Genomic DNA, 13,793 nt, shown 5'->3' with positions numbered 1-13,793 from the left:
TCAGTGGGTGGAGTGTTGCTTTGTTACATTGAACGAGGTCATTGTAGTTTGTTTTGAAATGATCTCAAATGATACCCCCGTTTTTGTTTTTTTTTTTAGATTTTTTTTTATTGAATGAAAAAATGTATTTGTTACATATTTTTAAAAATATATATCCAGTTTAGGGCTCAGACAAGCACACAGAACATTGTCAGATTTTGTGTTTTCGTGAGATTTGTTGACAAACTACAGGATAGCTTCAATCTGATGGATGGTTAATCATAGTACACAGTCATTTATTTTGTGTCCTCATATGACATCTGTCAAGCTTTAGCACTAAAGAGCGTGTCAAACTAAAGGAGGGCCAGAAGTCCTGTGAATTCACCCGTCCAGCCGTGTAATTGTCGAGTCTAAAAATGTCTGATATTGTTGCCTTTTACCCCTCTGCTCCACTAGAGGGTGATGCTCCCCTCAGAGAAGCCTGTGTGATGGCGTCTGCTCGGTATGCAGCTCTATCATCATCACAAGGCCTCAGTCCTGCAGCACCTCCCAAACCTCATCGCCCAAAGTCAGTGAGAGGAGCAGAGCATCTGCTACAGAGGATGAGTCATGTGTTTCTATGGTGCTCGGGGCAGTTTCAGCAGCGGCAGCATTAGCGGCTCACACCGTATATGTGACATACGGAGGCCACATTGTGTTTGACCACACTGACTTGATAATCTCTGGTTTTACTGATGGCAGGGAAAATACTGTCAAAGCTCAGTGGCTATTTTTAGATTGGGAGAAGACGGTTTAAAGATTTAAGACCCAAGAGTTCAAGGCTCTCTTTCCCATCTGAGCTGTTTTGCAGGTTACAGAGCTGTCTGCACTCAGATGTTAAATGTGTAACAAGTGTCCCAGCCATCACTAGAAATACAGCAAACTAAAGACGTCCTGTTGTCTCAGGCCTGTTCTCCTGGAGCAGTGAAGGGCACAAGTTCCGTCTCACTGACCTGCACCCATTTCCTGTTACAACTGAACGTGCATAATATCCGTCTGATCTTTTTTCTCAGGGGCAACTGTGGAGTTATCGGATGAGGAAATACCTTTAACCTATATTTCTATCATTGAGTGCACATGTGACGAGGCGGAGTTTCCGAGCTTGGCCTCTTTAGCACTCTGGTGTTAGTGTCTGGGGGCATTTCTGTGGCCTAGGATCTCAGGGCATCTGCTGCTCCCACAAAGCAGACCAGGACCCATCTGCTCAAACTCACCCCCCCCCCACCCCCACCCCCCCCCACCCCCCCACCTCTGATCTCGTGTTTTCTGCCATAAATCATCAGTGAAATCCATCCATTTCTCATCTTCAACCATCTTTCCATCAGTTCCCTGTTAACTGTCTGTTCATTATGCGAGTTATTTCCCTTTGTGCCGTGCTGTGTAAATGGGCGACTATTTCAGCACACATTTGCAGATATTGTTGTCATTTTCTACTATATGCAAATTAGGAAATTCTTAAATTGTGTAGCTAAATGTGAGAAAGACAAAACACTGGCACATTTGTTAAAATTGGAGAGTAAATACAATAAACATGCCTGTGACAATATTTACTTTCAGTCCAGTGGATGTAACCTACATTTGAGCATCAAACATTCCATGTGAATTCTTCAAGATTGTTTCCATAAAAAAAATCATTCTGTAGACAGTCTTCCTTCAGGCGTTATTGTTAAAATGCAAATCATATTCTCGATTAAACTCAAGTGAAATTGCACAGACTCTGTGGGGTTTTTTTGTTCGCACTATAACTTCTCCGTGAGGGTTTTGGTCAGGATTTTAAATTAAAAATTAATGATTCTGAGGCCCTCTCTGCAGGTATTTCCCTTCTTTGACAGTCCATCTGGTCCATCTGGACATCTGGGGAATACGGGGCATAGAATCACAGAAATGCAAGCAGAGCTATAAATATGTATAAATGATTATGCGGAGCAATATTGTGGGTGGATTAAACATGCATCAACGTAAAAGGTCAGCGACAAGCCTCCTTATAAAAATGGATTGATGACCGAGTGAAAGTAAGCTCTCAGCATATGCATTAAAACAGATAAATCAGCTTTTGCTCATTTCAGCCAAACCTACACTGTTGCTACAGGATCGACTTGGATGTTCAAGCAGCGAGCCTTTGTTGATTTCATGTTTCAGGGTGTGACTAGACAGCTGCACGGGAGGGGCTCCAAAGAAAACACGCAAATGTATGTGTGCACCCATCAGACGAGAGATGTGCAGCGTTTCCTGTACTAGAGATGATAAGAAAATCATTATGTGACAATGCAGAGCTGTTGTTCGTGCCCTCTCTCCCCACTGTGCTCCTTAATTAGTGTCTCTGGCTGTGGGGAGAACCCTGGCACATTGCCTGCCTGCCTGCCTGCCTGCCTGCCTGCCTGCCTGCCTGCCTGCCTGCCTGCCTGCCTCCTCATCCTCTCATCCACCCAATCACACATATACCTGTGCAGGGTACGATGCACTTCTTCCCCCCTTCACTGTAATGAGGATCAACTCCTCCAGACGTAACCTACTTTTGCATACCTTTGAAGGTATATTTTTACATCTTCACCCAGTTTCACACCTTTAATGCCAAAGTTGACAGAGATTCTCCAGCTTCCACGAATTTGAGTAAAAAAAAAGAAAAATCTGCATCCAGATCATAAAAGACAAACAATGACATTTGAGGCTGTGTTTGTGTGTTGGTGTAAATGGACAGGAGGGGAAGGCTGAGGAGGAATCTGTCTTTGTGTGACAGAATGTCAGCCCACACCGCTGACATGCTCATTCACTGTGCCTGAGGCTGTTTGCTTAAGAACAGCAAAGTGAAGGTGGGTGTGTGGGTGCTTGTGCTTTCTGTGGCTTTTGTCTGTGCGTCCTTGACTGCGTCTGTGGATACAGTATGTACGGATATGCACTAGTGAATACACGATCATGTGTGTGCGTGTCTCAGGCTGTTTCTCACATTCTGTTCTCTGATTCATAGCTGGGGTTACATGGCTTTTTGTCTGCCTGATTTAGCAGAACAGACCCTCTGCTTTTCTTAGTAATGCTGACAGATTTACTGACTTACTTCACTGACGGGACACAACGGCGGAGCTGGCAGCTTCTGGGGTCTTTGGCTGGCTTGTCTTCGGCACAGATTGAAGGCTCTGCTCAAGCTGTTCTTCATTAGCAACAGCTGAGTTTCTCCATGATATGAGAATAGCAGCTCCGTCATCTGTCCTCTGTGAGAGAGATTTAAACAGTGTCCAGTAATTACCTCTCCAAACTTTAATCGGGAGCTCTGTTTTTATCAGGTCTTCATTATCTTTTGTTCGTGACACACACAGAGTCTGTCCTTGTAGTATTATTCATGTGCAGCTGCACTATCCAAAATGAAAAAATCCAACTAAGTGCACATACAGTCTGGGAAATATTTTTTGGGGTGCATTAAGGAATACCACACTCCTTTGTTGTCCTTTCTGTCTGCATGCTCAGCCTTGGCCGTCCACTCTCAGAATGCCTCATGTTAGTGCAGTTATCTCCAGCTGTCATGACAACTAGCATGACCTTTCTATCATTTTACGAACAGGAATATTGACCCAGGAACAGGAATATTAACCATGTCTGTCTTTGTTCTGCACAACTGCAACAGCTGTCTGGAGCTTTTGTCACATTGGTTGAAAAACAGTTTCTATTTATGACAAAAGCTGAGTGGGGCGGGCTGAATGTTTTCCTTTGTGAAGGCACTGAGCTTCCACAGGTATTGAAAGGCTCAGACAGACATTGGGAATATCTGTGAGAGTGAAGTGCAGATTTCTACACTCACTGGCCACTTTATTGGGTACACTTTGCTTGTTAAAGTTTGGATCCCCTCATGCCTTCAGAACTGCCTTAATTCTTCATGGCATACTTTCAACAAGGTGTTGGAAACTTTCCTCAGAGACTTTGGTCCATATTGACATAATGGCATCACGCAGTTGCTGCAGATTTGTCTTCTGCACATCCATGATGCCATTCTCCCGCTCCACCACATCCCAAAGGTCCTATTGGATTGAGATCTGGTGACTGTGGAGGCCGTTGGAGTGCAATGAACTCACTGTCATGTTCAAGAAACCAGTCTGAGTTGATCTGAGATTTGTGAAATGGAGCAATTTCCTGCTGGAAGTAGCCATCAGAAAATGGGTACGCTGTGGTCATAAAGGGATGGACACGGTCAGCAACAATACTCAGGAAGGCTGTGGAGTTTAAATGATGCTCAATTGGTACTAAGAGGCTCAAAGTGTACCAAGAAAATATCCTCCACACGATTACACCACCAGCAGTAGCCTGAACTTTTGACACAAGGCAGAATGGATCCATGTTTTCATGTTGTTTACGCCAAATTCTGACCATCTGAATGTCACAGCTGAAATGGAGACTCATCAGACCAGGCAACGTTTTTCCAGTCTTCTGTTGTCCGATTTTGGTGAGCGTAGGAGCCAAATTTAGATTTATGCTGATTTTCATACATTATTTCTTTTTGATAGTATGTGGATGTGAATGGGAGGGAGAGAGAGAGAGTGTGTGCATGTGTGCCTTTGGGAGGATGAACGGCCGTAAGTGTGTTTACCTCCACCTAGAGGAGAGCAGAGAGTCTAACTCCACCTGGCTCAGGAAGTTGCAAGTGGAGCCCAAGGGGAAGACTTAAAAAGCAGCTGCAACAGCATCTGGGTGGGGCTGAGGAAGGCAAACATTTTGTTGACCATGTGACTGCATCAAGGAACTAGGCCTCTTAAAGACTGTTTAGTTTTTTATTTTATTTCAATTTATCTGAAATTCAAAAATAAATCCAATAAATGGTCATTGGGACCAAATGGATCCACTTCTGCTACTCATCTTTCATCTGCATGTGTCAAGACTAAATTCAACTCAGCCATCAGTAGTAGTCAAGCAGCAGACTAAAGGGCTTTGCTGAAATTGCGACTACAGTGATTTTGTGAGAATTGGCACCCGGTGTGGTCTTCTGCTGCTGTAGCCTATCTTCTTCAAGGTTCTACTTGTTGTGTGTTCAGAGATGGTATTCTGCATTCCTTGGTTGTAATGAGTGGTTATTTCAGTTCCTGTCGTCTTTCTAACATCTCCAACCAGTCTGCCCATTCTCCTCTGGCCTCTCATACGAACACTGGATATTTCCTCTTTTTCAGATCATTCTCTGTAAACCCTAGAGATGTTTATGCATGAAAATCCCAGCTGATCAGCAGTTTCTGAACTACTCAGACCAACACCCACGCCATGTTCAAAGTCACTTAAATCCCCTTTCTTCCCCATTCTGATGCTCAGTTTGAACTCCAGCAAGTTGTCTTGACCACGTCTACATGCCTAAATGCACTGAGTTGCTGCCATGTGATTGGCTGATTAGATATTTGTGTTAACAAGCAGTTGAACAGGTGTACCTAATAAAGTGGCCGGTGAGTGTATATTACAGGCTGCATGTGGTGGCATCTCTACTGTATGTGAGCCACACTGACAGTTTGAAGGCAGCAGTTATTGTACTGTTTGAATAGTTGTATTTCTTTATTCACAGAGAAAGATCTCAGTTTGATGTAGCACCGTTTCCATGAATAGAAAGTACAACTTAAGATATAGCCCTAAAATTAAGAGTAAAAACTACATAAGTATGGATTTCATAACATTTATTTACATTTGTAGACCAGTGCTAAAGAATTCAAGTAAACAGTTTTTACCAGATTGGAGCATCATGGTTATGAAAAGAATCTGTCTTAGGCACGATCTTTTGCACAACGCAGTTTGGACTCCACAATACCCTGTAAATATAAAGATGGACTCGGTCAAGAAAGAACTTTTTGCTTGCACAACTGTATGTTTTGTATTGCTGTGCCAACGTGTGGGCTGCAGCAGTCCACTTGTTGGCAGAGACTGTGGGCCACACAAAGATTTTTATCTACCAATAAGTGATGTAACTCCTTCTTGCTCTCTATAATCCCGGGGTGTGCATCCACGCAGAAACCTGACACAGATCCAGAGGAGCTGCGACTAAACCTGCACAACTATCAAACACTAACCGGTGGAGATTTTTTTACGTGTCTTAAGGTTAAGACGAAGAAAATCCCTGTGGTTATAAAGCGGGCGCCTTACTTCACCTGTGGTTTGTTGGTGTAAAGACGTCACGCTTTCCCGAGGGTTCAGCAGGAGGACTTACAATTAGCAAATGGAGCAGCTGCACCTTATAGCGGCAAATAACTCACTCAGCAGTTTAGCCGATGAATCAAATATGCAAACAGGAAGCTTAATCATGTCAGATAATTATAGCAAGTGTTGTGAATGGTGTGTGAGTATTCCTACTACACTATGTCCTCCTGTGATACATAAATCAGTGTGAGTCATGAGATACTGCTGTTTTCGAATCCAGTGTAAGATTTTATATGTCAAATGTGTAACTATCAATCCAGCAAAGTAAGAGAGTGGAAAAAATTAGTTATATTACCAGCAGATATGGCCTAAACCCACCCAAGTCCTTTCATACATGCTGTGCACATCTAAATCAATAGCAAACATAATTTAAGCCCCAGGATGACTCTCTAGCATGGAAATATTTGCTTTTGACTTAAACCAAACATTGCAAAATGCTGAAATGTGAGTAACACAATGAAACATACAACACAAAGTAGATCTATGAATATTTTCTCTCCCCTTAAGAGCTCTGTCGAACATCGGGGGCCACGTCTGTAATTAAAGAGAGACGGAGGAGAGCGAGTATTTTAGATATTGCCTGTGTGACATACTGATTCCTGTCACAAAGGTGCCTCTAAGCCTTCTACAGCCAGAGAGAATAGCAACTGGGAGAAAATGCATATTTACTTTCCAAAGATGCTCATCCCCCCAAGCAGCTGTGAATCAAAAAGCCAGGAATATGTGAGTCAAAGGAAAGTGGAAGAAGAAACAGAGGGAAAAGAAGAAACAGATTTCAGAGGGAGGACACAGACAGATGGCGGATGAAAATCCTCCGCGGGAATATCTTTGGAGCTGATGTGTTGCATAGTAACAGACTGCATTCCCACTATCTAGACAATGCATTGATTAAAAACCTCTCCTTTTCCCCTCAAACCGCCTTTAAAAAGTGATTATTCGTACCTGAACTGAGAACGTGGCTGTATTTATAATGGTCATCAAGGCTTGTGTGATTGCATAACCAGGAGAGAGAGTGGAGATGAAGCAGGAGAGAGCAATGTGAGGAAGTAGTGATATTCTCTCATCCCGGATGAGAACATCAAACAAGACCACTCTCCTTATTCTCTGAAATATTTATCCAGCCTTTCTCTTTACCAACAACGCATTTCATGCAGTCTGGCCTATTATCTTTAGCACCACATGTACAGAACTGGGTTTAATGAGCTGAGCAGGCATCAAGATACAGTCCAGCAAATTTAAATCTCTCTTTGTCCCAAACATAATGTTCTGTCACAGTGTTTATGCATGGACACTCAGTGGTGGCAGGTAAGCTGCCAGACAGACACAGAATGCCAAATTTAACGTGTAATTTAAATGCTGCTCTAACTGTCAATCCACACATCAAGCCAGATAGTCGTTGAATTTGTCAATTGTGTGTTTTTAGGATAATTAAAGCGTAGCAAGGTGCCTATCTGCAGTGGTTGGCACAAGCATGATGATCCCACCGTGTCATGACCTTCTGAATAGCATAAAAAAATGGGCAAAGACTGTCGACTGACTGTGCACCTGTCTCTTGAAGTCAGTGGACTTGGCAGAGGCTACATGTGAGCTCAGGTTGGCGGCAGGTTGGAAGCCGTATCCGCCCAGACGCTGGCATGCAGGACTCATGTTTACTCAGTTCATTAACTGTCTTGCATGTATTAGTATGTATATACACTGCATGTGCTGGGAAAAACATTATGAGTCAGTGACTTACTCATGCTTATGCTGTTAATCTGCTCTTGATGCCTCTGTTGTGTTGTTTGATTAGAAGGTACGCGTTACTGTCGGATGGCAAAACAGCTCTGACACGTTTACTTTGAAAAGGTATCTGTGCAGCTCCACTGCATCCTTCAAAACTCCCTGCACTGTGCGTCTGCCTCTTCCTTTTAAAAGATGATAAATTTTCCTAATAGTGATGCTACCTGTTGTTGTCATGACTACATATCCCTGCAATGAAGTGCCAGTCAATTAAACACTGAAAACAAAGCCTTGAAGGAGAGAGTGACCATCTATGCCTCTTGTATGTTTTCTCAAAGGTGCTCTGTTTAATCTTCCTATCTTCACTGCACCTTGGCTCACTTCAGTTTCCTGTGGATGCTGCCAGACAGCAAAGACCTCTTCCCAATGCAGTGCTTATGTAATCTGCATTGGCTCTATGCTTCAGTTCCCCCTTTGAGTATATACATGCAAGAACATCGCTCTAGTGTGTGTATTCTCAGTGATTTTACAGCTCCCTTGTCACTAAGGATCAATGTCATTGCTCTGCTCAGGGTTCCTCTTGCCCCCCCACCCCCCTTCTTTAACACTCCAGTGTCCGCATCTGTTGTAGCAAAGCATGTACAATGTATCACAGTCCTCTTTTCAAAGCCCCCTCCATTTGGAAGTAGAATAGAGATAAGATCCAGACCTAAAGACACCGAGCTAGTGAAGACATCCTCCCATCTCTGCACTCGCCCTCCTCCTCGGCCTTTGCTCACACCCCATCTCCTTATTCCTTTTCTCCCCCCACCCAAGTAAGAGCTGAGGAGTTATTGCTCAGTGGGAGGGCCCTCTGGTCCCACGTGCATCCCAGGCTAAGCTGCACACACACCTCACACTCCCTCAGACCACTAAAAGCACATGCTCCCGCCTGTAGCCATGGTTCCCTGAAGAGGAGTGGTGGAGACAAAAATGAGCAGAGTGCTGCCTGCAGTGGGCTCAGCCTTCTCTTTGTCTGCCTCCCATCCTCCCCCCCACTAATACTGCTCTGATAGCTGCAGGGACCTTAAGGATAACAGTTGCACACACGCGTGCACGTGCATGCACGCTGATGGAGATGTGCTGTCTTCGGAGGAATTCACTGGTCCTTTTAATGGCTGCTCTTGTTCCCTCTGAGTTACAGAAAGGGTTCATCCATCAATTTAGGCTGTAAGGTTTAGATTCAGTGCCTTGATGTGTGCAGCTACAGCAGTGGAAAAGCTCACGACCACTGAGCAAAAAATACAACGCTGGTGAAAAACAGCAGACACACAATATGGTGTAATTAAGGAGTAATTATTACTGCTGTGCACTCAGTCTGCTACAGCCGACCTAATCTAGCATTTTAATCAGCATGAAGGACAAAGCATTGGACCCTGCTTATTTCTCCACTGGTGCAGCTGAGGGAATGGTGTGTATGGACACTGTACTGATCTCTCCATGTTATTTTGGATTGTGTGGACACATGCAGGATGTGGCCTGTAGCCACATCCACTGTGCATGTGTGTGTGTGTGTGTGTGTGTGTGTGTGTGTGTGTGTGTGTGTGTGTGTGTGTGTGTGTGTTAAGGGTACAGCTCAGTGCTCCTCCTCACTCTCTCGTGCACAAATAGTGTCACATTGTGTGCAGCAGAGCACGCCTTGGCCTTTGTGTGTGGTTGCCCAGTGATCACAAAGACGAGCACAGAGCAGGTTTATGGTTTGTGTGTGTTTGTCTGCTTTGTTTATGTTTTGGATGTAAGTTTTGGATTGGTGCTCTGACTGCAAGGAAACTGCTCAGTTCAAAATCAATATACATACTTTTAAATATTCTTTATTTACAATGAACAACATTGACAAAACATGGTCGTTGTCATTGCATGTGTACTTTTACTACACTAATGTCTCACACAACATAACATAATATGTAAAATATGAATTAAAATGACTACAACGCAAATGTTTTTATGTTTTAGCAATGAATACTACATGCAAATAACAAATGAGATGTAGAATAAACTAATGATTTCTCATTTAACCAGCACTGTTTGCATGATTTGTGCCACAGAAGGGTGTCACTTAGTGGCCTGTCCATGTATCCGAAAAACAGCACAAGTTCTCGAGTCCTTCCCTCCTTGGAAAAACAAACACACACACAAAAAAGCAGTTCATTTTCAGAGGAACAACTTGTGCTTTCCCGCTGTGGCCACAGGGAACATTAAACAATTGCTCACATTTGACTGAGCTCATTGGTGGTGCTGCCAGGGAAACACAAGGTCAAGAGGGAGCTGTGGGGGAGGCATAGGTTTAGCCACAGAAGGGAATTTAGATGCAGAGGCCACATATAGAAGAGGGGGTTGTGGAGGAACAGATTAGGAGTCAGCAGCGATTCAAATGGCATTGAGTCAGATCTCTGTGCTTTTATTGTAATGTTTATATCATGTTGTTGCATCTTAACCTTTGCTAAATAGAATAAAAAACAAAGTTTGCTGAGGCTAATGGGAATTTCATTGATTGCATGTAGTGTTGGTTATATCTTAACCCTCGTGTCGTCCTGCAGGTCAAAATTGACTCGGTTTAAAGTTAGTAAATGTGGGAAAAAAAATATATTTTCACAGTGAAACTTCTGATGTTCACATTTTCAACATTTTTGGGAAATCTTTGAACATTTTTTGGTGGAAAAAAAGAAATGTTAAAAATGTTTCTTAAGAACATTCACATAAAAATCAATCAAAATCCAGCAAAACTCATTGGATTTTGGTTGATTTTTTTGTGAATGTTCTTAAAGAAAATATTAGAAGTTTTACTGATACATATGTAATCACTTTAGATATTTTTAGGATTTTTTATTTTGGGGAAGATTTTTACTCATTTTTTTGAAAATATTTCCCAGAATTTTTTTTTTTTTGCCAGATTTGGGGGATTTTTTTAAAAATAAAACTTTCAAGGGAAACGTTTAAAGAATTATTGGAATTTTCTTCCTGAAGGTTTTGCAAATGTTCAGAAATTTGGGGAATTTTTTGCTGAAGTTTTGATTTTGTTCACACAAGGAAAGAATATTTTTTGGTGCTCGTAAACGAAGACAACAGGAGGGTTAATTTAGTGAATTTGACAGGGGCACCTGACAAAAATGCCATCAACAAAATCATTATTACTTGCCTGAGTGGGGCTTGAAAGTTTCATGGCAAATCTGAAAAACAGTTGTTGAGACATTTCACACAAAATCACAAATGTCAAGCTCAAAATGATGTCAGACGAGAAGTCTGAGGATCACTGAAGTCTTTTGGATTCAGTTTCTGGGGACAATGAGTATCTGTAGAAAAGTTTGTCACAACCTATCCAGTAAATATTTAGAAATTTCACACAGTAAGTGACAACTTTGAGCTGCTGGCGACAGTCGAATAAAATCAGGAAATCAACCACATCAGTGTGATTCATCCTCATAAATCTGCGAAATCTGCATGGCAATCAAGTCAACAGCTGTCAAGATATTTCACTTCGGAACAAAGAGGTGAAAAGACAAAGAGGCTCGCAGCATGGATTACAAAATGCAACAAGAGGAAAATAAGGATTTTGGAACTGCTAATGAATATGTAGATCTTTAATACCTCAGTCTATTATTTCCTCTGAGAGTGTGCAGTGGAAAAAGAAGACATTATTTAGGATTAAAGACGCAATGGGAATATTATGATCATGCCCTGTGAAATCCTGCCCTACGACATGCTTTTCTTTTGTGAGCAGAACTGGCTGAATAGGAAGTTGATGGGTTTGGATATTCTGGCCCTGCACTGCACTGCGGCAGAGCCAGAGAATCTGGTGTCTGCAAGCGAGTGAGAGGGAGAAAGAGAGAGAGAGGGAGCACACTGCAGGACTTGACACCTCATCACACCTCATCAGTAATCAAAGATTAACACACATCTGCACAGAAAGGTGGATCTGCACGGTTTTTGCAGTAGCATTAATGTGTATCATTTACATCATTATACAAACAGGAGACATTAAGAGATAGGTTGCTTCTGGAAAGTGCTGTTGTGTTGTTGTGTCCTTTCAGAGAGTCATCTGAGGACCCAGAACATGATGTTAATATTACACAACAGCACTGAGGGCTGTCCACTCACTGCTGCATAACTCCCCTCAGATCACCCTTTAAACCGCCGTCCAGACCAGCAGAAAAACTGCTCAGTCCAGCATGAACACTGATTCATTGGGCTAAACTATATTTGTAGTGCTGTTTATTTATTTATCTACTGGCTGCACATACCTTTGAATTAGAATCCTGACTATAAACCTGGTGGTGCATCTTCCATAATCGAAGTGGTTCTTGATTAACCGATTTAAATGTCATGAGGTCAATTTTGTCACTTGGATTAATTCTCTGATTAGTTGAAAATGTGTCTGAATCAGAAAGAATGTCCTCTATACGGCCCAGTACATTGGCTTTGAGAGGGTAAAATGCCCTCCCTCCTCAGCTTTTGTCCATGGCAACACAGTAATCCCTGGTCAAAGTGACCCACTGTTTGTGTAGGAGACAAAGAACCTTTCTAAGGTGGCTGTAGATGGCAAAGTATTAACAAAGTGGCAGGGTTGATCCTAAAAGCTCAGTGGACTGTGCCACGATGCCACTTCTCTTTAACCAAACCCTCAAGGTACAAGATACAGCTGAGTGGGCAATTGAACTCTCTGTGCCCGTCCAGATGTTGGCCTAATTTACTGCGACTAGCAGCGTATGTGGCCCATTTACATGTCCTCACACCCAGTGTGTGTGTCTCTATGTGCACAGTGTCAGCCTCTGCCTCAGGTGCTCCGACATTCACCCCACTGATGGCCCATAATTCACTCTGTTTTTAGCAAAAAACACCAAGAGGTTTGCCGACCTCAGGTTCATCTTCCTCACACCAGTTTATTAATCAAAGCATTTTGATGAGTTCAGTTCAGATATTTGAAACAAGCACAACTATATTCTGTATCCTGAGGAAAAAGTTTGCCTCACTTCATAATTTGGTGTCGTCCCATTGCATAGTTTATTCTAGGGAACTAACTACATGCATGGCTAGATGATTTTGTTTTGATATTGGTTCCCTTTCTGAACCAGGACAAATGACTGCATCTCTTGGTGAAAATATTGGTGAAAGAGAACTGCTTTTAGTAAAAAGAACAACAAAAAACTGCACAGATAATCATCGCCTGAGTGCAGTTTCCACCACGTCTACAGAATGCTTCCATGTGCTTCACTCACTGTTTCGGTTTTTAACGACAACTTCACTGTTGTGGTTTGGTTTCAACACTCTCATATTACCTGCACAACACCAAACATACAAGTTTGTGACTAGCCAGTGAAACAATGGAGCCTTTCACAGCTAAGGAGTTGTGTATTTCCCTCAGGAGGTGGTGGAAAACCTTTATCGAGGGGCCAGAAACTCTCATGAATAAGAACAGAGTTTGGCTCACGTCAAATGAAAAGACAATGGAATGTTTTAGATATTGTTAGTGTCAGATACAACATGGTATAACTTGTACCAGCAATAAACTTTGGTGCTTCCAAAAAAGGCAGAGATGTTGCTGTTTCCTGTTAGCTTGCAGACATCTTTCACTACACATTCTCATTAGAGCTGATTAGCACTAGTTAGAGTCTGTGGTGAAAGAAAAGACAGTCTGAGGGCACATGTGCTGGTTGGACTGCTGGCACCTCTGCCACCTTCTGTGGCGTCGAGCCAGTTTTAGAGACCTCTGCAGCTGGCAGTGACCAGATGTGGCATGTTTGAAGCTGGAGACAGATGAGAGCAGCAGGCCTGTGCATCTTTGGAAGTGAAGATGAATGATCCAGCTATCTATCATTCATCCATCCATCCATTCATCCATCCATCCATATCAGACCTGTGCATCTTTG

Source organism: Amphiprion ocellaris, chromosome 8 (genome assembly GCF_022539595.1).
Source record: "Amphiprion ocellaris isolate individual 3 ecotype Okinawa chromosome 8, ASM2253959v1, whole genome shotgun sequence".
Taxonomy (NCBI): Eukaryota; Metazoa; Chordata; class Actinopteri; family Pomacentridae; genus Amphiprion; species Amphiprion ocellaris.
Note: the sequence above shows the minus strand (reverse complement) of the source record.